At 25.0% G+C, this 24,848-nt stretch overlaps 1 protein-coding gene across 4 annotated transcripts in view; it reads right to left on the bottom strand.

Moving 5' to 3' along the window:
* Nucleotides 1-24,848, bottom strand: part of LOC107457033 (homeotic protein ultrabithorax) — a 234,285-nt gene that overhangs the window by 129,170 nt on the left and 80,267 nt on the right. For 2 of the 4 annotated variants that reach the window (XM_071187998.2, XM_071187996.2), the window contains exons 2-3: nucleotides 10,362-10,552; nucleotides 6,333-6,393 (exon numbers count right to left, since the gene is read on the bottom strand). The gene's annotated coding sequence lies outside the window, so the exon portion shown is untranslated. Of the gene's footprint in view, nucleotides 1-6,332; nucleotides 6,394-10,361; nucleotides 11,234-24,848 lie in introns of those variants that run through there. The other 2 variants (XM_021148683.4, XM_087155972.1) reach the window with 2 other exon arrangements.

The raw sequence follows: 24,848 nt of genomic DNA, 5'->3' as shown, positions 1-24,848 counted from the left end.
CCATGTAACACAAATGCAAGTTAGTTTCATCAAAAAGTCCTACACGAAGGCAAATTTCATCCAGTATTTGCTCCAAGAGTCCACTTGCCTTCTGGTTCAGGTTCAAAATTACAAGACTGCGGAATTGAATATTAGTAGCCGTAAACTCAAAATTTAGATCGACTGTTCAACGACGGTCATAAAAAATATTTAAATATCCGAATTTTTCAGAATGCACGTAAAATAAAGTTATGATTCAATAAAAATATTATTATGCCATTATTTTTGTTGTATGGTTATTTATGGTATTTTTATTTTGGGAGATAAGATAGTAATGTAAATATATTTTTCTGGAATAAATTAGTCACTTTTCTTCCATCACACTTTTTACCCGTTTCTTTTTCTTCCTATAAAAAGTACTAAACTTCTTTTAGTAAGCAAAAATCATATTTTTGTAACACAATCAACAATAAGCAAGACATATATATAAGAAAGGACGCAAAATTTTCTTGTTTTTCTTTACTGTTTAGAATACACTGTATTCAAAATTCTAAAAATTAAAAATTGAAGCTTTCAATAATAAAAATTTATAAGATATTCACCAGCTGCTGATTATATTTTTCCAAATTCTAAAGATTTTTATTTTAAATAAAATTTTGCACCAATAAGTCTTTTTTAAAATAATATTGTTTGTAATTGAATTATGCAACAAAATACTATGTTTATCACTTTAAACATGCGTATATTTTTTAAAATTTAATTCAGAAAGTTTTAACGTTTTATTTGAAGTAATTTAAAAACTCAACTTTTAACAATTCTTTATTTTTTTTTTTTTTTTGTTCACATTGATATTCCTGTTCCTTAATATTTTTGTAATAGTTCTGAATAAAAAATATCTCCCTGAAAAAAATTAGAAAAAATTTTTATAATAACAAAAAGAAGGAATTTAAAATTTGACAAAATTCTCCAAAGTTATCTTTAGGACAACTACATAAATGATTTGAAATTTCGATAAAACTATTGAGTCATTTTTAATTTATTCAATAATTTTATAGGATTTTAAATTGATGAATAATGTCAAAAACATATCCACTTTTTGAAAGCATAAAAGTGAATCACGCATTTTTTTTTTTTTTTAATATTACATTACTCAGTTTTGTTCAAACTAGAATATTTAATTTTGAATAAGTATATTAAAATATATTGATTATAAATTGAAATTAGATTACTATAAACCCATATTGTTATATAACGCATTATTTCAGTGAAAAAAACATATTAAAAATATTTGTTCAATCCTATATAGGTAAACTTGCATAATTTCTAAAAGGTATTGTTAAATTATTCATTTAAGTATTGATAGTGTATTGGTTTTTAGAAAAAAGTGTTTGTCTATTTGTTTATCTCTCGCTTATCTTACTTGTTTATTGTTATATAAATTGTTCAAATATAAGTTGCTTATAAAAATAATATAGTAGTAATGTCAAAATTAAAATTAAATGAATGATGCACTATTTAAGTTGAAACTAACCTATTAAAAATAATCATACAATCCTATATAAGTAAAACTATATTTCGACTGCTTCTAAAATGCTTCTTTATACTCATTCATATGTATATTAATAGTGTTCTAAAATAAGTCTCTTTAATTATCTTTTGTTTATCTTTTTAAAAACAATGCAACATAAACATCTGCTGTATTTAGGTGTCAAAAATAGATTTTAAAAAACAGTAAAGTATTGCATTTTCGTAATTTATTTTAAATAGTTTAAATTTCTTTTTAAACAAGAAATTTAAACCCTTTCTAGCATAATAATATAAAATTCAATTATATACGTTTTATACATGTTTAGATCTGATTACATGTCACAGCAATTTATATATTTTTTAAAATTTATGGAAAGTTTTAACATAATTCCATTTGATATATTTCTTTTTTTCCTTTCCTAGTTTGATGACTTTTAGAAAATGATTGAATCCTAATAAAAGATCCATCTAAAAGAAGTGGTTTAAATATATTGCCAAAATAAATAGAAGATTATTGTACTGATAAGTAGTTTTTTAAATTTTTTTATCTAGAAATTTTCTACATTTCTAACAAAAGGAAAATACTTTTTAAAGATAACTTATGCAGCTCTTAAATTTCATTATTTTGTATCTTTTTATTGAAATCTAAATATTTATGTCAAAAATAAATAGTTTTCGTAACATACTGATTATTAAATTTTTCTTCCTTAAACATTTCTAAATATTAAATTTACAATTTATTAATTTGTATTTATTTTCTATTAATTTGTAGTAATTTCCATTTTTATCAAAAATATTTAAAAGTATTTAATTAATTACTTTGATTCGTTTTTGATTTGGGACAAAAAGTAAATGTTTAGGATAACATTTTAAATTTAATGAGCAAGCGTATAATTATAAATTCATTTTTAACTCTTATTTATAGATTTCCAGTGCAATTTTGAATTTCAAGAGACAAAAACGTATTTCGGAAATTTTTTGTGCCATCTTATGGAAAACTTTTGATTGTTTTAGAAGCAACATAATTATTATACGCTACAATTATTATACAATAATTATGCATACAATATTAATTATAAAATTTAACACTGAAATATCATTTACATCAAACTAATAATATGAAATATTATTTACAACAAGTGAAGCGCTAAAATAAATCCTATTTCAGTTCAAGTTTAACCATATGGTTTAGGCCGCAGCAAATAATAATAATATAGTATGGTTTTGGCAGCAACAAATTTAAATGACAATATGGTTCAATAGGCTCAAATTTTATTTAATAGAACAAACTGCTCCGAAAATATTTTGAAATGTATGATGGTAACAACTCATTAAATAATATAGTCGGCAATGATCTAAACTATTCTCGGCAATGTTTACTATAGTCGGCAATGGTCTATATTACAGTCGGCAATGGTTTATACTATAGTCAGCAAGGGATATTATTTTAGTCAGCCACTATAGCCAGCCATATGAAATTTGTATAGTAGCAAACACAAAAAAAATTTTATAGTTGGAAAATATTCATTTAACAACACTGCTAAATATTACCTGTACGCTCCTGGGACAAATTTTTTTAGTAAACCAATATAATTTTAAATAAAGCAAAGTAAACAAAAAAGAACAAAAAAAAAATAAAGCAAAATTATTAACAAAAAAAAATAAAAATATTTAAATTTAATTCCTTAAAATTGCATCTTTGGGTAATCATTAATTACCAACTATATATATTATAGTAATATAAAATAACTAATGCAATAGAAGGGAATGGAAACTCCATGGAAGTCCACTCCATGGAAATTAATGTTAGCAGTCATTAGAATGCAAAGAACAATAATAACGTCCGTTCGTAATTAAAATGTATATTTTATTATTATGTTATATTTTGGTAAATAAAAATAACCTGTTTCTCCCAGAAATATGTTAAAAGTTCTGTTACCGATTTTTAAATTTTCTGAAATCTATTGAACTGTAATTCTAAATTTATGAAGCAAGTTAAAAACTAAATTTTTTTTAACACTTTTAAAACTAAATATTATTTCAAACTATAAAACCGAAATTATGCACAAACTATCAAAATTGAAATGTCATTCTTAATAAAAATGCGATTTTGTTTTCAATGCATCGAAAAAAAAGTAAGAAATAAACTTCATAAATTCCTGTTGAAAATTATTTAGTGACAAGTTTATGTTTTTGCTGGAATAGACTTCATAGCCGCATCAAACAATAGGTTCATTACTCGCCGATAAGTTTGTCCACAAGTAGCAACTATAAGTTCCTAAACAAAGAGTTCGTTGTATTCGGTTTTGATTAATGAGAAATGAAAACGTGTTTAAATTTTAGATTAAATATTTACCAATCGATGTTTATATTACTTTTGAGGTATTAACTAAAGAAAAATAGGTATTGTAAATATGCTATTATGTATTTTTATGTGCACTGTAAAAATTGTTTTGTATTTTGCCGTGCAATTGAAAAAAAAACAATGAAAGTGCTTCATGATGGATTTAAAAAGTAGCGAGTAACTTCTTTTTTTCACACCGAGACAAAAAAGTATTTTCAAACTACCAGAATATGGTAAGCATTTTCGTGGTTTTGGCTCTATGGGAACACCAAACAGTGCAATAATTTTTAACGCATTTGAAAATGTAACTATATTATATATAAATATAATAATAGCGATAAATGTTGATAAAATAAGAGATAAAAAATAGTTTTATAATGTGTGACAATATTTAGTAAATGTAGTAAAATTTGGTAATATTATCTTGATACCTTAACATGGCGTAAAAATCATTTGTACGATTAAATTTAATTCTCAGTTTTGTGTTTTTTACTAATTGTGTGGTAATAAGAATTATAATTTAGAAAACCTTTTTCGGTAAACCTTTACCATATGAATGGAAAAATTAACAAATGAATGGTTTAAATCTTGGTGAATGGTTTAAATCTAAAAAATGGTTAAATCGCCAAGGTTTAAATACAGTATATTTTGGTTTTATTAACTGAAAGCAAGCTTTTTCTACTTTAATAGAACTGTCATTACCCTATAGTGCGCTAATTTTAACGCATTTTTTTCCGATACGAACTCTAGAATAGAATTTCAAAACACTCTAATTTTTCATAAAACAAAATTTATTTTTGTTAAAAAAATTTTGGTCAGAGTAGCTTATCATACAAAAATGCTAAATATATGAAAATTTAAATTATGAATTTCTTGTAACTTTCGTAATTTTTATATAACACAGCAGTATAGTTGCCACCATTTTAGGTGTTGAGATAAGCTTAAATGTTTTAAAGTGAAAAAACATGCTAGTTTAAAAGTAAATAACGAATATGTGCAGTCACATTTTTTATTTACTTTTTTGTTTAAATGTTTACTGACAGCACACATTTTCATGAGCATTAGAATAGATTAAATGGCTTAATTGCAGAAACATTTAGTTTACAAAGCAGGCAACTGTGCAGCCATTAATGCTCCATTAATGTTAAAAAATGCATTTAGTTGACCTCAACACCAAAAATGGTGGCAACTGTGCAGCAAATTTCTTTACTGTGTACTTATGTTGCAAGCACATATTTGAAGTAGTCTACAGCATTTCGTTATTATTTTCTAATAAAACCAGAAAGTGTTTCAGTGATGATTTATTAATTTTTAACGAATAAGTGATTATTATTTTTAGTGATTATTATTATAAGTGATTATTATTTAGTGATTATTACTTCGAAAATTTAAAAAATTATATTCGCTTAGATTTTTTTCGAAATTTGAAAAACTAGTACTATAATTCAAATTAGAAGAATTTAACTTTTTAAAACATGCCTTTACGACAAACTTGTTAGCATTTTCATAACACTGTATAAAATAATTAATGTAATAAGAAAATCTAGATCAGTATGTATAGTTTCTGGATTTCTTATATTTTTCATTGAAATGAGAAAACAGATACATTTAACACATATATAAAATACATTTAACACATATATAAAATACATTTATTTCATAGCTTACTGTTACATTTTTTGATATGCATCGCTATTTGTTTTCTCCATTAATTTGTAGTGTATATTTTAATTCTTGTTTTAGGATAGAAAAAGTCATTTTTTGTTCAAGTTAGTAAGAATTTTTCGAGTATTTTCATTTTTAAAACAATAAACATAAAAACTATTATAGACACAATCGAGAAATTCATATTTTTAAAAGGAGTGCAGTATTTCTATCGTACTTTTCACAGAAAACAGATGGCTGATAGATTTATTTTCAATTTTTTTTCTTATTATGTAAAATTTATTAATTATATATTTTTTTATAAGTTAATAATGCATCACATTTCTTTTTTATTTTAGATTGGAAGCCATGCAACTTTTTAACCTATTTTCAGGATTAAAGATGCTGAATTTTCTTGAAATTTGCTTATAATTAAGAGTATTAGTAAAAAAATCTTTTTACTTGTCTTTATGTGCAAATTCGCAACTTTGGTGGAATGAGAAAAATGATTCGCCTTTATCGCATTTATCACCTAAATGATCAATTAACTTCGTATTCCACTTTATAATAAATTTTTATTAGTAATGATAGTCACTAATTTATCAATTCTCCTTTTCAAATTTCGTAAGAACATAAAACCTCATTTTGGAATCCCCATAATTAATACAAAATGATGAATAATTTTAAACTTTTTTGTTTTAACTAAAAATTTAGTTATTTTATTCCATATTTAAAACTTTGAATTTAGTTAGAGTTAAAAGGAGCTTAAATTTAGTTGCAATAATTATATTTTTCATATGCCAATGCAGAGAATGTAAATAATACGCAATATAGTTACCACCACTTTTTAATGATGTTTCTTGCCGGTTCATTTTGCAGATCTGCCCTTTAGTAAATACCTATAAAGATTAAAATGATATAATATGTTATTTGTAATAATATATTATTTAATTATTAATACCAATAAATATTTAATAATATTCCCAAATGTAAGAGATAGCAGATTATTTTACTACGTAATTCAAATCTTTTATAATCACATGAAAAAATATTCTGGTTAAATTACCGCACTGTATAGTAATGGCATTTCTTTCAAATAAATAAATAAATAAATAAATATGTAGCACATAATTCTGATTAATAAGACTAAAATATACGATGTCTAAACCATTCATTTGGTAATTTTTCTCTTATATGTTTACCGGGATTTCTGGTTTTCAAAATTACAGTTGACATTACCACACATTTAGTAAAATATATAAAACTGAAAAAGAAATTTAACCGAAAAAATGGTGTATATGCCATACTCTGAAATATCATGATAACAATATCAAATTTTATAACTTTTACCAAATTTTATCACATATCGTAAATTTTATAACATATTGCCAAATTTTAAAATTAATTTTAAAATTAATTTTCAAAAATCATTATCAAAGCACTTTAATAAAATTTACCGAGAATTTTGGTGTTTCCATAGAGCCAAAAGCAGTGCAAATTTCACTATGTCCTGGTAGTTTTGGCCATTCCTTTTTTTTTTCGGTGTATTTTTAAAAATCCTTTTTGGCAATTGGTTTAAATTAGGAAATAGTCAATATAAAATGAACTAATTCATGAGAGTGATAATAAAAAAAAGCCTTATGAATTTATTAAATATTCTTTAAAGACAATGTTCTTTTGCAGCTTTTAAATTTTTTATATCACTGTCTCCTCATCATATCACTTCTGTTAATTGATAGTTTTGAATTTAATAATTTCAATAATTTTTCTGTTAGTTAATAATTTTTTCAGTAAAAAATAATTTTTACTGTTCAAAAGCAAGTGATACTTTTTCAATGCTTTCCTCAAATACATAAACTGAAGCATTTTAAAAAATACTTACATCCAATGATTTATTTGAGTTTTGAAACAGAGAAACTAATAAATACTGAAAAAAAAATACAAATTCAGATTTTATATTTTCTTAAGACTTAAGCTTAAATATTTTGGTATTTCAATCATTAAAACTTTAGCAAATTATGTGTTTTTCAAAAGTATTTGCTAATATTTGACTTTTTTTTTTTTTTTTTTTGTTGCTATATATTTTGAAGGTTTTCCTTGCAAAATGTGCTTTTTGACCTGAATAATAACTGAAAAGAAACACTGATCTGGAATTTTCATCCGAAAAAGACCAGAACAAAAATTTTTGAAAAATATTTAACGTTATGAAACTAAATATTTACCTAATGTAATAATATTTTGTTACACGCTAATATAAGATAGATTTTTGAATCTGATAAATAAACTGTGTTGACTAATTGCAAGAAAATAAGAATTTGTAACTCCTGAAATATAAGACAATAGAATCAACTTCAAGTGTTTATAGTGCACTATCTCTTAAGGCAGTACACAATGTTAAAGAATTGTTGTTTACATATTTTAATTTAGCTCACTATGAAAGTGTATTAATTTAGTGCAGTATTTTAGCAATATTTTTCAGATTTTAACAATATAGTTCATCTATCATTTCATGTATTTTTTTAACAATTTTTTAATTCGCCTTTCAAAGTGTCTTCAGAAATGACGAATTAAATTTGTTACAGAAAAGGATCATAGTTTTTATCCAACAAAAACAAGTACATTTTTATAAATATAATTTTTTTAAAAATAAACCTGGAGACTTAAAATCATTGATAAAGAAATGATTTCCGTTTATAATAAATTAAAACTCATTTATGATAACAAAAGAAGTGAAAAATAGTTTACTGATACAAATTGTTTTGGTAACTAATTTTTTTTTCAAATCATGAATTATTCCTCTGAATCCTGTAGAACAAAAGAACGCATTCTGGATAATTGAATTTTAATTATTTATTAATTGCATTTGAATTTTTATTATATAATGCTAAACCCTTTATGAAATTTTCAAATGATTGACAACATTCAGAGTAAATAATATTGTATTTTTATAGGCTAACTGGACATAGATAATTGAATTTGCTGAAACTGCGCTGATAAACTACAAGAAAATTAGAATCTGATGAAATTCAAGAATTTATAGTTCCTTTGAAGACAGTATATATTGTGGAAGTATTGTTTTAATGTAGTGTAAGCATTTTAATTCATATACCATTTTATATAGTTTCAACAATTATACCTTACATTTATTTACAAATGCTGAGTGAAATATTTTTTTTCTCTTACAAATCAGATAAAGCTTTATCAAAACAAACTTATAGGCTTAAATTTTTCAATATTAAATGTAAGTCATATTAGTGCATTAGTAATATTAGCAATAAACTTGGCAATATAAATTTTTTGTAAGAGAAATTATATCTATTGATATTAATTTACGGTAATATTAGTAATGAAATTTTAAGTTTTTTTTTTTTATCGTTGGAATTTTTTTTATATTTTTTCAACTGACTTTTTATTATTTTGTTACTTAATTCAATTGATGACTTTTAAAGCTTCTTTAAAATATCTAATATTTTAATATCTTGAGTACTCGTAATGATATTTTTTAAAATATTCTAACGTATTCCATAAATAAATAGATCAATCAAACTTTATTTTTGAATTATAATCAAATCCTTGAAAGTTTTATTGTGGTTTAATTCCAGTTCATTTTGCTTTTTCAAGAAGAGAGAATTGTGCGGTTTTCGGTTTACAAGAAGCAAATATACTTATGCTTTGTACGTATATGTATACTTATATATGTATACTGATACTTCATGCATGCATACTTATGTTTTAGTTCTTTTTTTTTAATAACTCAGATATAAATGTACGTATCACAGCAAGCAAATGATATAGATGCGCATAGTATTTACCTTTTTTGTTAAGATTCCAATAGTTTTTTTAAGATTTCTATACATAGTTTGATATATTAGATGTATTCTTATAAGCAATAGACTCTTACATAAGCATAGATAGATTTTAGACTTAGATTTAAAATAACATTTACAAGTTGTTTTAATAATAGTAGTTGTTTTCTAAGTTAAACTTGATTTTTCATCTATGAAATCTGAATGACTTATATTTTTGTAATATCGTTTTTTCTTGTTTATACTAATCATGATTTCATTATTCGCGACCTTGGTTGTCTGTATTCAAATAAGCAGTGTTTTACAAAGCATTAACAATTTTTTTACTTATTTTCATACTAATTTCAATTCTGTCTTCTACAGTTCTAGTTATTTTCAAAACGAAGCACAACTGTATACTTAAATAATATAATAAGTGTGTAGAAATCATATTAATATAATAGTGCCAATAAATCAGTAAGAGATGATGAGTTACGCTACTAATTTCTAATACGCATGTATTGTTTTTATGACTATGCAATACTATACTTGTTTCGCATTTACTATATTAATGCTTAATGTATTATTTTTATATTTTTTTTTTGATTGCATATGCGATTTTTTAACTCAAATATAGTCCGCTATCTAATAATATTTCTTTTTTCTATTTACCATACAAATAGCAACAAATAGAATAGAGCAATGTCAACGAATAGAAAAAAAATGATGCAATGATTTTAATTATCAACAAATGTTTGAAAAGATAATTTTTTTGTCCAAATTTCTTAAGATAAATGTTTCGGAAGACATTGGAAACATTTCATAGAGCAATAGATACTTTTATATCAGCAAAATCCAAAACATCTTCATATGAAATATACATTCATAAATTTTTTTTTCATCGTAAAAAACTAATTAAGCAATTTAATTGAAACATTAATACATCCGTCATTAACTTCGTAATATGCTTTTGTTATGCACGTATTTTTACTACGAATGTTGGACTGTTTTAATAGAATGAAGCTTGAGTTAGGCTTAAGATGCATTAACCAAAATTTCAAAACAGAGGCTTAAATTCTTACCTGATTATAAAAAAATGGTGTGTATTTATTGTAGACGATCTTAGTCCTCATTTCTAATTATTCTTTCTGGGTTGTATTGAGCTCAATATGTTGTCAAGATGTATATGAAATGTACACCTTTGGTATGTGCTTGTCTTTCCTTGCCTTTTCTGCAGATTCTGAGGTACGCTATCAGGAAGGCTTGTCCTATTCTAGCTTTAAAGAAAGCCAGACTTAGTGGAACATCTCATCAAATAAAAACTTACTTTCTCCTATATTATCAAGACATAAAGTTGCTGATTACAGCAATAAAAAGACTTTATCTGGATTCTGATTGGTCTAAGTTTCTAAGCAGAGAAGAGCAGAATCCGCCATCTTGCGCTTTTGGACCAATGGCAGTAGTTGGTATGCAATCAGGGCCAAAAGGTTTGGGGGGTCCCAAATAATATATTATAAGTAATAAGAATAATTTTAAAAATTCTTTTGACAAATTTGCATAAATTGTACTTCTATTCTGTTGATGTTTTGCCACACAATAAAAGCTACTCATAATATTTGTAGAAGTTTCGAATACTGTAGAGTTAGTCTTTTGTGAAGCTCAAACTTTGATTGACAGGGGGCTGGATATATTGGTAATGATATGGATAATAAGGTGGGCGGGAGCAGACCAGCTATCTTGAATAGTTAGCATTTGTGTATTAAATGGCATGTCAACATCCGGTCTGAAGTCTGAACAGTGTCGCCGCCTTTCCACAATTCGGAAAAACTTTTCATCATAATCTAAACCAATTTTTTGATGTTCCACAATTAAAAATAAAATAAGGACTTTGGTTCAAGATTTTCTAGACATTCATATCCAGGTAATACGAAACACAGTAATAGAAACTCTGTTGACTTTATGCTTCAGCTTTTATACTCCCATTTGTTTGTTTATTTCATGGAATACAAATTAAATTTATGAGCCCATAAAAATTTTACGATTGTAACTTTCCTTTCGCAAGATCCTTGGTTATACGATTTTATTGAGTCATTGCCCATTTTAAACAGTTCTTTCCGAATGCTAAGAAAGTGCAAGTAGTACTACTTTCATATGCAAGAAAAGAAAATATAATTTTATCAATTTAAAATTATTCTTATATTTGTTTGGACTATTTGAATATTTATTGATATCACCAGACACATTTCTGCAAATATTTCTCCACAATTTGCAAGTTTACACAATCTACTAAATCTCAAGTCATATCTTGGAAACTTGATATTTAGTTCATACCTGTTATAGAAATCATAATGCAAATTATTTTACATATTTTAATTTAAATGATTAATCAAGCGATTCTTCAATCTTCTGGTGAGAGAAACGATGTTACAATTTTAAAATTTATATATATATTGAATATAGAATTCTGTAATGTTAAATATTGCAAGGAGAAAAAAATTCTGGAAAAATTACCGTACTGTGTAGGGACATTTCTGGTAAGAAAAACCATAATTCTGGCAATAAAATCAAAATATTTAGAATTTAAATTATATAATTGTAATCAATTCTAAAATATTTGGTATTTATTATTAGTATTATTTAACTAAAATATTTGGTATCAGTTTGCCCGAAATTCTGGTTTTTAAAATTATGGTTATATTACGGCAAGTTTAGTAAAAAATGGAAAACAGAAAATTCAATTTGTCGGAATAAATGGCTTTTATGCCATGCTCTAATGAATCATGATAAAATTAACATATTTTACGGCATTTAATAAATTTTATCTCGTATTATAACACTATATTTTTTAAGGTTAATTTTACCAAAATCATTACTAAAATGCTTCAGTGAAAGTTACCGAGCTTTTTGGTGTTCCTATAGAATCAGCATATGTTCCCATATTCTGGTAGTTTTAACCATACTTTTTATGCCATTGTGTAATATAACAATAAAGTGAAATTTCAACCAACAACATAAAAATGTCCCATTATAATTAAATCTAATTATAGTAAAAATCATTTATTTCTACATGAATATTTTGAATTGCATAAGAAAAATAGCATCATTGGTATTGCTATTTTCCAGTTGAAAACAGTCCTTTTTAACAATGAAGAGTTCATTTTCTTCATTAAAATGAATTCATCGTATTTTGAAAATCTTGAAATCAATATGAAAGTTCGTTATCACTTAGCACGGTAACAAAATCAAACATATTGTGTGATGCAGTTCATTTATCAGATAGTTATATTGTTTATAGTGCTAATATTCATGCTGTGGGACCATACAGTATATTTCAATTTTCAAAATAAAACAAAAACAATGTAATCAAGAAAATGCTTACATGCATGACATACTTTAAATAAAACAGTACTTTAAATAAATATGTGACAGTGGTTTTTCACTTTGTATAGGATACTTTGTAAGCACTCTCAAGCTAATTTAGATATAATAAAATAGAAACACTACGCTCAAATGATTTAGTCCCTGATAAACTTTTCAGATACTAATACTACTACTTTGATAAACTTTTCAGAACTATTAACTTTTTCAAAATTTAAAATTTTTTTATTATGAGAATATTATAAGTTAACTTAGCATATATAAAATGAAATTTCTGCTCCAGAAATTCTCGACTACATATTCTGCATTACTGTAACTATGCCATATAGCAACTTTTCTGTCGTTAAATATTTCTAATAATTCTTTCATTTTCTAATATTAATGTTATAGTGCCATGTAGCATCTTTTAATTTTTGAAAAATTTCTCCTGCTTATGTTTTTTCCAATATTCATTTTATAGTGTCATGCAGAACATTTCTTCTTATGTAATAAAGAGTTCTGTTTATCGTAACAGTTGCAGTCGAATATAAGTGTCGAAATAATTCATATCCTTTAAAGTTTTGGAAATGTACGCAACATAAGTTAACGTATCAAATTTATTTATAGTATATTGTTATTTATTTATTTGTTAAAGTATCAAATTAATTACATTATTTCAATTGTTTTTAAAGAACTTATTACAAATTGGCGCGGAAATCATGATTGTCGATTTAATTTAGTGAAGCAATGTTAGCATTTTATCAAAGATATTCATCATAAAATCACAAATGAATAAATTGATTTTTGATGAATTTAATAATTGTTAAATAAGTTGCTTCATTTGCACTGATCTTCCATCTCAACCACTGAAAAAAGAAAAACACACGCGAAAAAAGCTTTTTCCTTTTAGTTGAAATATTTTAATGAAATAACAACATTTAAAAGCTATTATTGTAGTGGAAAGGTAATTCGAATATAAACTCACGAATACGTTTTAAAATTAAAAAGAAATATAGATTTATATTATTTTTATTTTTATTCCTATAATAATTCTATTTTATAGTTCATATCAATGTTTCCTGCTTTATATATATACATTACTTCTACGCTTTCACCTCTGTAACTTCAATTAAGAATTCGTTAGTTTAATATTATTCTGTTTATTCTTATTAATCATGGCAATTTGAAATACTTGTATTTCATAGTTTGAAAGCATACTCTCATGGCATAATTTTAGGAATGATAAAAAAAAACTCATATAAACTGTACTAACTAGAGAACATAGTTAATCAAACAAGGTATCCAACATAACTAAATATATATAAATATGAAATATACATAATATCTTACATAACTAGCTAAATATACATAATATAAAATGTATAGTGATTATATCTGCCTAATCAATCTAAGTTAGATAAAATTGACCATTATGGCCAAAATAGCTAGTTAATATATAGCATAATTAAAATAGCTAGATATGATATGAATAATAGCATAACTAAAATAACTAGATATGAATGCGTTAAATAAATATGAAAAAAAAAATTTGGTGTTATAAATGAACATTTTATATATAATGTTTTTGTATTTTGGCAAAAAACGCTTTACAAATTTGAAAAACCGTTCGAGTACTTTGCCTAAAAATGCTTTATAAATGTGATACAGCGCTACTGTATTTTATATAAAAATTTGGTAAATAAGTGACTAGCGTTTCTGTACTTACCATAAAAATGCTTTGTAAATAAAAAACGAGATCCTAATAAAGTTAACTGTATGTCAATTATTTTTGTTCAATGAATATTGAAAAGCGAAATTATTAATTTATAAAAGGAAATTTTGGTTTGATGCATGTAAGAGTATGCGTTTCATCGTAAATGTGTGCGGTCTTTTCGATAAAGGTTTGCGGATTCTATAATTGAAAATTTGAACGCTTCGCTTGAAACCACTGAATGTAGTACTCTTCTAAAACACATGAATTAGTGTGACATATCAAAATTGGCATAGATTTAAAACATACCCATACATGTCATATAAAAAGACTTAAAAATAAACTTAGCTTAAAAAAAAAACTGCAGAATTGTTTTCAAATTAAAATTGAGCTAAAATTAAAGAAAAAAAGAGCAAATCGAACTTCAATACATTTTTCATAGATTAACAATTTAAGACTGTAAAAGTTTTAAATTAATGCCAATTTTTAATTAATGTTTTAAATAAATAAGTTTTAAATTAATTAATTTAAATTAAATTAATGCCGTATATTTTAAATAATAAAATAGAATTGTTTACTGTTAAATAAACAAATTAAAATTGCTTCAACAATGTAAATACTGAAGTGAAAAATAAAATAACTAATGAATTGAAAATTTAAAACAATAGAATAAGTGAAAATCATAATGGTATCTATAAATGTTGTTTTGCGCTTAGTTATTTTGTACTTTACAAAAAACAGGTTTATATTTGAAATTTAAATTTCAAAGAAATAAAATTTTTAAGTTTCTGCTTTATGGATTGATTACCTAAATAAAAAAATTTTATTAATACGAATTTTTAAAGCTTACTTTTACTAAAACCCACTAATTTTCTAGTAATAAACAATAGTGATTATTTTATTTTTAAAAAAAATACAACTTCCAAAATATGGGAGGTAACTCTAACAATAGCACTTTCTCTGCAATTAACGAAATTGAATCAACATGAAGTGGAAATGAATGGACAAAAATAACGTTTCTTAAATATTAGTAGTTGTTTTGATAACAAAATGAAAAATAAATAGCCCTAAATGAATGAATTAATTAATTTCAAGAATTTCTATTAATTTTGAACAATATCGCATGAAAATAAATAATATTTTAAAATTAAAATACTAAACTTGTACGTATCTCAATAAATTTAATATGTGAGACCTTCAAACTCATTTTGTAAATATAAAGTGAAACAAATCAAGTCTTGTAAATAAAAAGTGATTTTGTAGACATAAATTCTCTTTATTGTTCTCTTAAAGCAGAAAAACCAACTGCTCCGCTTTCCAATAAAGTTTTTATAAATTTAGAGTGGAGTGAATTATAGAATATTAGGAATAGAATAGAATACAGAATTTTAGAACATAGGGAATTGAATAGAATACAGAATTATAGAATATAGTTAATTATTGTTATTGAGAGACCATGATATAACAAGGGATAATTATACTAAATCTCTAAAAGCCTTACCCCAAAATAACTGCAAAACTGTTTCATTTGATGTGAGGCTTTCAGATTTTGAATTGCAATGGTTGAAAAAGAAAACGTAAAATCAAACTTATTAAACTAAAAGGAACTCAAACTTCACAATCACTAGAAATTACTTATTTTACAAAGCATAGCAAATCGACAACTTTGCTTAAAAGAAAATAATATACAATGAGAAGAAGATAAATTCCTTCTTCTTTCCGTAAGATAAAAGCTAATAATGAGATATTTGTGCCGAAAGATTTTATTTATTTATTTCTCAACCCTTTGGGATGCCGATGTCTTTTTTATAAATTTTTTTCTGACGCTTTAATTAGAAGTGAAAATGAGTTTTGGTATTTTTTAGCGTAAAAAGCAATATAATTGCTATTAAAAAAATCTGTTAGATTATCAAAATTATATTTGTTTTAAAATATAAAATCCAAAATTTGTAGTTTATTTTTTTCAATCATATTCAAAAATTTATTAACAATTGATTTTTTTGAAAGTAAGGAAATTTCAATGATAAATAACTGTTTTTCTTAGATCTAAATAACTGCAAATAAGTGTAAATTTTAAAAATTATTGTGCGGAAGTGAGCCGTGTTTGAAGCTGAAATGCAGAAAAAGACACAGGTGTTTCATGTTGTATTTCATAACCATAAACTATTAAAATTCCAACTATAATATTTTTCACCTATTTTGACTTAAATTAATATAAAATAATGAAAAAATTATGAAAAATATGTTTAATAATATTCTACGCCAAATGGTCAAAATGTAAGTCTGAGAAACTGCAAAAAAATTTACTCAGAAAGCACAACAATGGCATCTCTGTAGAAATGGAAAAGTGTCAATCTATATGAAATATCTGTTGATAAGTAGCCATTTTATGAGCAAATTTAAATTATTTATACTCAGTCGAAAAAAATTGTATTGTAAAAATTGTATCAGTTAAAGGGTATTCTTAATCCATTTTCCTCCCATCTCGAATACTTTGTACAAAATGCTAAAACCTAGAAAACTCGATAATTTAAATTTCTTAATTTATTTCGGTGAAACATGCGTGTTTACTAAAATATATTTGTAAAAAAGTAGTTATGTTTTGATCAAAAACTATGCATTAATAATATGTTTTTTTAACCTGAAATTGTAGTTAGTTTAAGCGTTAATTTTCAATCATTTTTTTTAAAAACATACTTTTGACATCACTACAAACTGTTGCGTAAACACCAGCTGAGATGGGGTGAAAGAATAGTTGGTAAAAAATAAATTCTAATTCTAAAATTTAAATAATGTTAGAGGTTTCGTCTATAGAAAAGTAGGCCTTCTATAAACATGTTTAAATTATTTACAATTAGTGGAATTAGTTTTTTTACTTCAGTTCAAGCTTTCGAATCAGTTGAAGGGTATTTTTAACCCATTTACCTCCTTTCTCGTGTACTTTTTTCAAAAAAATAAAACCTGGATCACTTAATTATTTAAATATATTTCCGTGAAATAGAGATGTACGTGTTCACTACACTATATTTATAATATAGTATAGTATATTTATAATATAATATAGTATATTTATAATATAATATAGTATTTATAATATAATATAGTAGTTATATTTTGACCTAAAATTATGCATTTACAATATTTCTTTAACTTGAGCTGTTAGTCTCAATAGGAATTATCAATTTAGCTTAAGCATTAATTTTCGATCAATTTCTTATGTATAGTCTTGACGTCACTGCAAACTGTTGCGTAAATATAACGTCAGCAGTGATGGGGTGACGTTATATCGGTTAAAAATTAAAACTTTAAGAATTATGGTCAACTGTCAAACGAATCACGGAAAAAAAAGTACCGGGAAAATCTCCGAAAGAAAAAGCACGCTAAAAGATCACATTAAAAATGCAGAGGGAAAAAAAGCACATCATTAACTACAATATATATTTGACGTCCTATTCGATTCGTGCTCAATATTTTTTTTAAAGAGTAATTACAATATGCAAAGTTTAATTTGAAGTCAGCTGAAAAAACTTTAAATACTTTATATATTTCTAATTGTTAAATATAATTACATCTTGCATAATAGTATTGTTATAATTAATTAGCAAAATTAACAGCAGTGCTTCAGGAGGTTAACCTTTACTTGTATTGTCGAAAAATCATTATTTGTACTTTGTTATATCACAATAAAATGCGTGTAATTGGTAGGGAAAAGCCAGGTAAGTGACATTTTCAGAGAGACTATAATCAGGTTAAAAAAAAAAAAAAAAAAAGGAACCCAAATTATTTCATTATAGATTTATTGAAAGCGGTGTTAATAATTTTTCGTTATTATCCTTTAACTTCAAATAAAAAACATGCAAGCATACTTAAATTTAATAATATTTAAATTAAATTGAAGGCAAAAACAATTCTGTTAGATTAAACAAATCCATATTAATGCAGCTATTTAATATAATTTGATGCCCACGAAAATGTAACTTACGTGCGGCATTCACAAATTTCTTACTATCATTTGCCCTTTTTTAATTAACCAATAGACACTGAATTTAATCAAACTAATAACTTCTCTAGGCTAGTTTAGACATATAGATGTATGGCTACTGCGGACATGTCAACATTGATTTGTTAATGATAGTAAATTTGCATTAATACTAGCTCCTTTTTTAAGATATTTTTGCGATTTAAAATATGGTAGATCACAGTTGTAATACAGATATGTTTAGCATATAACGGTAGTTGCAAATTTATTAAATGATCGAACTTAGGCTTATATTTTACCACTGTTTAAGAGTCCTATAGGAACCCTACATATACAACCACAGAAATATTAACTATTCAATATTTAAGTATTTACTAAGGTGAAAGATGTAGAGTCCTGCAATATTTGAAGGGATAGAGTGATAAAAAGTAAGGTTAGAAAAGTTTGTTACCACTGAAAATCACTCCGGAGCAAATTACGGTATAAAACAATTTAAGTGCATGATCCACAAAATCCGTTTTACCGTAAAATAGTATGTCTTAATTTTTACAATAATTTTTTTTAATCAGAGTCATTTAGTAATTTCATGGTATTTATTAGTGTAAAAATTACAATTTGTCCGTATATATATATGCAGACGGACTTCTACTTATCGAAGTCGCTGAATCCCGATGAAAAGTTCGTTAAATGGAAAATGACAATTTGAAATACTTAAACAACACAAAACAGGTTTTAAATTCATAAACACGTTAGACATAATTAAAATAACAATTGATACAACTTTATCTTGTAAGTTATTATCGACTAATTTTCTAATGATTGTTTCTAATTGTTTCTAATGATTTTATTATACGAAGGTTCAGTGATTTCCTCATCATTTCTGTCTTTATCTTACCATAATTTAATGCTGTATTGTTTTTCTCCCCACTGTCCAAAGTATCTGATTCAGTTAATATATCTGTGGTTGTAGCCTCAGAATCAATAAAATAAAATCATTAATTAGTACTTCATCATAAATTTCGTGGTTTTCTCTTAGCTGTACCCGCATTTTTTCACTTCTTATAAAGGAATGTCATCCTCGTCCTTAGCGCTTTCCAAATTCTCCACGCTGATTAAGAATACAGCTTTAGCAAATTTGTTACGAATAGTACGATCTGTAACATCATAGTTCCATGCTTCATAAATTTCTGTTATGCTTTCTCTATTAAATTGATTTTTGTCATGAATTCCTGCATGGAATGCAAACAAAAAAGGAAAGGGATTTTACAGCTTTCTCTAAGAGATAAGCGGCTTCAAAAATCAATTCAGGGTCATTTTCCCCATAAAATGCGTTAACAAGTTTAAAATGTATGTATATATATATATATATATATATATATATATATATATATATATATATATATATATATATATATATATATATATATATATATATATATATATATATATATATATATATATATATATATATATATATATATATATATATATATATATATATATATATATATATATATATATATATATATATATATATATATATATATATATATATATATATATATATATATAGATAGATAGATAGATAAATGGCAAACAGAAGAAGAATAAAAAGCAGAAACATTTCAGCAACAGCTCTAAACCCAACGCTATATTTAGACTCTGAATATATAGATGTAAATATATATATATATATATTTTTTAAAAAAAAAAGTCACCTCTGGCTGATCTCCAACACCAAATGTGTTCTCTCACTGTTTTCAAAGAGTTTATGAGGTTGCGATTTATTCACGAAGATTATATGTTTGATGAGAAAATTTATCTGTGAGATGATAATTCTTTCAACCTCATTCAGATTCAGGAGGATCTCAGATAAGAAATTGCTAGTCGTTGATGTTTGTTCAGTCGTAGACCTCAGAGTATTTCTGAAGACAGCTGAGATAGTTAAAGTTGAAGTTCATGGCTGATGTTATTTTATGTTTGTTTTGAAATTGAAGTGTCAATGAAAGCGGAAGGGGAATAGGGTGCTGTACGCAATTTGTAATTCATATATATATATATATATATATATATATATATATATATATATATATATATATATATATATATATATATATATATATACATATACAGTCGGACCTCTATTTAACAAAGTTGATAAATCCCGCTAATAAGTTCGTTATATGGAAAATTCGTTAAATAGAAAATCACCTTTTGACATACTTAAAAAACACGAAATAGGTTTTAAATTCATAAACACTCGACATAATTAAAATACAAATTGATACACCTTTATCTTGTAAACTTAGTATCTACTATTTATTATATAAATCTTAGCCATAAAAGAAATCTGTATGGAAAACAAGAATAGAGCAAAACATTATCCAGTGTTACATTATCATGCTACATACATTTTCAACTAAAAAAAGAAATCTAAATTTATGTATAAAATTATAACTGTATTTATTTGTTGTATAAGAATATAACTGCTAAGTAATTTCAAACATACATTACCACATGCATTCTTAAGTTTAATTGCTACTGATAAAATCCGTTAATTTTGTCTGAGCTTTTCGTTAGAAATGCAAGCAGAAAGGGATTTTACTGCTTTCTCTAAAAGTTGAGGGGACTTCAAAAACCAATTCAAGGTCATTAAAATGCGTTAACATGCTTGAAATGTTCTGAAATATTTTGGGAAATAAGAAAAGTGGATCTCAAAGAAAATTTCGTTAAATAGAAAATTCACTTCGCTATTTGGAAGATATTTTACGCAGAAATTTCCAAGATGTTCTTGGTTCCTAGAAAAAATTCGCAAAATAGAGAAATTCGCAAAATGGAAGTTCGTTAAATAGAAGTCCGACTGTATATATACATACATATATATATACATACATATATATATACATACATATATATATATATATATATATATATATATATATATATACATACATATATATATACATACATATATATATACATACATATATATACATACGAAAATTTCGCGTTTTCACAACAGTAGTTTAGAGTGGCTTATTGGCGCTGATGAAATTTTAAAAAAAATATTTGGTCACAATTACCTAGTATTTGTAATTTTCATAAAAAGTGCAAATATTGTCAGCTATAGCTTTTTTATATGTAAAAATCAGCTCTTTTATAAAATAATAAAAATTAGTTTTTTTTTATATGTCAAAATTTATAATCATATTCATCGATCATTACATTACTTATATTTTTTGCGCTTATTTTTGTACTTTTAATATTATTAGTTGGATTCCTGGTATTTTTAGCTACTATTAAACTAAATAATGACGAAACAGTTTTTTTTTAATGTCAAAAGAAACTATTGTACTCATTATAGAAGTTGTTCAAGGAAACAATTGAAAGCTGTCAGACATATCTTAATATTCTCACATGAATTAAATGTATTATTAACTGCTTTCAGAATAATAATGAGTAATTTTATGTCCTGTTCAGTACTTAAAAGAACGCTTAGAATAAGAATTAAGTTGATTTACATTATTCCCGGATGTTATTCATGGAAGTTCCCGCCCCTAAAGCTAAAGGATATTCGCTTTTCTCTTATTGGTTGCAACCAATTCTCTGTAAAAAGGAAGAAAAAAACAATTTTGTTTTTGTACTCACTTTTATAACTGGTAAACACTTATTTTGCCTAATTAACCCTCAAAAGCGTACTTAAAAATTTCGTAAAAAATATTCCAAGAACAAAGGAAAATATTTAACTTTTTATATGTCAATATTAACCATTTTTTGAACAAGTTATTGTTTAATAAAAACTTAAACAAATTAAAACTTAAGAGAACGTTAGAGAGGGGGAGCAAAGTGGGCAATTTGAATAGCATTTTTATTTAAATCTCCTTTATAAAATATTGTAAATTAAAAGCACTTTCATGGGTAGTTGCTGTGAATACTTTCGAAGAATTTTGTAAAAGACGGTTTTTTAAGGTGCAAAAGTAACTTTTCACTTGAATTTTTTATTTACACATTTTATTTTCGGAATTTAAAATGAAGGCTGTTAATACGTTCGAAATGGATTTCACCTTGTACAGTTTTTCTTTTTTATTTTTTTTTTAGTCTTTTTTATCAGTATAAGTTTGCAACTTAAAAATTTTTTCGATCGCAATGATATGAGAGCGATACAAATATATTAAAACAACCTAACTTGACAACAATCATTCAATAAGAAATAACAACTTTGTAATAGTCAATTAAAAAAACGGGTGCAATATGTCATATGAACAATTAATTATTATTATTAATGGTTGGTATAAAATTACTTTATCTTTAGAATTTATTAAATTTAATATCCCTGAAATTGAAATAACCTTTGGGCGAATATGAATAAGCATATTTATGGTTAACATTACCGCTTACGGTGAAATATAAAGTTTCTTCAACTTTTGATAACTTACATTAGCTTATATAGTTGTTTCTAGCATGCTTTACTTCTGAGCTTAAACTAGGAGTTTACTGAGATTTAGGAATATTTCATTTTTCTAGTGGTTACATTTGTTTTTTTTTCTTATAAATATTTTGTAAAGATGCTGTTTCCATGACAACATACGTTTTAATTTATAGCAATGGTTCTCATCAATGAAATTTCGTATTTTCGATGTTGCGTCAAACTTATACGGCGTCGAAAGGATTGTTTGTAAACCACTCTTTGAAAATTCAAAAATTTCAGAACTAAACACAATCTAAATCGGTACCCTCATTGTCTAATTATTAACGAACAGACTTTTTTTTATAGTGTATAGAGACGTGAGTTCCTGGTAGACAATTCAATAATATTTGTTGAGAGAGACAGATAAACTAAGGAACAACATTTTTCTGGTGAATTGTGAAAATGAAAATCTAAAATAAAATACAGCATTTATTATATGAATTATATGAAGCATTTATTATATGATACAGCATTTATTATATTAATTATATGAATTTTAAAAACTGATTCAATTCGGGTAGCTGAACCCCAATTCAATATATTTAAATTTTTCGAATTGGTATACGTATTTCATATCTTCACATTTATTCTAATGAAATTAGATATTTAAAAAAATACTTTTATGTCAGAATTAAATTAAAATGATCTTCTACTTCATACTATTGAGAGAAATATTAGAACTTTTAAATATCTCAAAAATTGTTCAAAATTTCAATAATTACGCTTATTATTGTATTGTGATATGATAATATTTACAAATAATTTCCAAATAGGGATTTTTTAAAAATTTTATTAAATTCTTGTCATTTATCATTTTTTTTTATATTTTAGCATATCAAAAGATTAAGCCCCTGAGTATCTATTGTACAATTATATATATTATTGATACATGATACAATTGATTATTATTTATAATAATACTTTTGTATGTTACTGCATTAAAAATATAGAAGATATTGAAAGTTTCCTTCAGTAAACTTTTAATTAAACTTTGAATATTAATTAATTATGTAAAAATCGTATAATTACTTTTTAGTAATAATGTAGTTACATAAAATTTGGATTCAAGGGCTCAATTGGAATCGGAAGTAAAATTTTAATTAGTTATTGAGGAGTTTTTTTTCTGGTGCATTTTTTTAGTCATATTTTAGTTTTTCTTTTTCATGGTTTACTGTTGTTTCATAATAAAACCTTAGAAAGGATAGAAAGCACGAATGAGTGTAAGATTTTAAATTAATTTAAGGTCTTCGAAGGGTTACGATTTTAAAAAATTTTGCAGATCTCCAGTATCATTTAAAAAAAAAAGTGTTACTCATTTCCTAAGTCAAGCGTCTTCAACGTTTAGAAAATCCTGCCGAGATGATTATTTATTTAAATGATCTTAATGATACGAATCTAAACAAGCTCATTAAATTTTATTCCATGTTTTGCTATTGGAATGAAAAGTGCATAAACAAAAAAAGATCTATACACAAAGGCTGATCACGATGAAAAAGAAGAGAACGATGTGATTATTATCCACAATTAAGCCTTTATTATTATCACCATTATTCCCATTCCATTGTTACCACCTCATCTCTAAGATCGGCTTTATTCTTTCATAACAAATAATATTTAATAAATTTTATCACATATTATAGGACCATATTTTACTGTTGATTTTACCAAAATCATTACCAAAGCACTTCGGTAAAAATTACTGAGCTTTATGATGTTCCCATAGAGACAGAAGCATGGTAAATTTTACCATATTCTGTTAGTTTTGACCACACTTCTTTTCCTAGAGTAGTCAATTTTTTTCTTCTTCATGGTCTTCTATTTTTTGACAATCAAGCCTTACAATGAATATAAAACATGACTGAGTGTGAAAATTTAAACTAATTTAAAATCGTACTAATGGTATTTAAATTGCGATTTTAAAAACCATTGTAATTCCTCAGTACCACATTAAAAACATGTATTTTTAATTTCAAAACCAAGCGGCTCCAGTGTTTTGCAAAACCTATCAAGAAGATTATTTATTTAAATAATCTTACTGATAGCAATCTAAACAA

This window comes from Parasteatoda tepidariorum, chromosome 12 (assembly GCF_982258835.1).
Source record: "Parasteatoda tepidariorum strain Cologne lab strain chromosome 12, Ptep-v5.0, whole genome shotgun sequence".
NCBI classification, from domain to species: Eukaryota; Metazoa; Arthropoda; class Arachnida; order Araneae; family Theridiidae; genus Parasteatoda; species Parasteatoda tepidariorum.
Note: the sequence above shows the minus strand (reverse complement) of the source record. Positions and strands in the feature narration are given on the sequence as shown.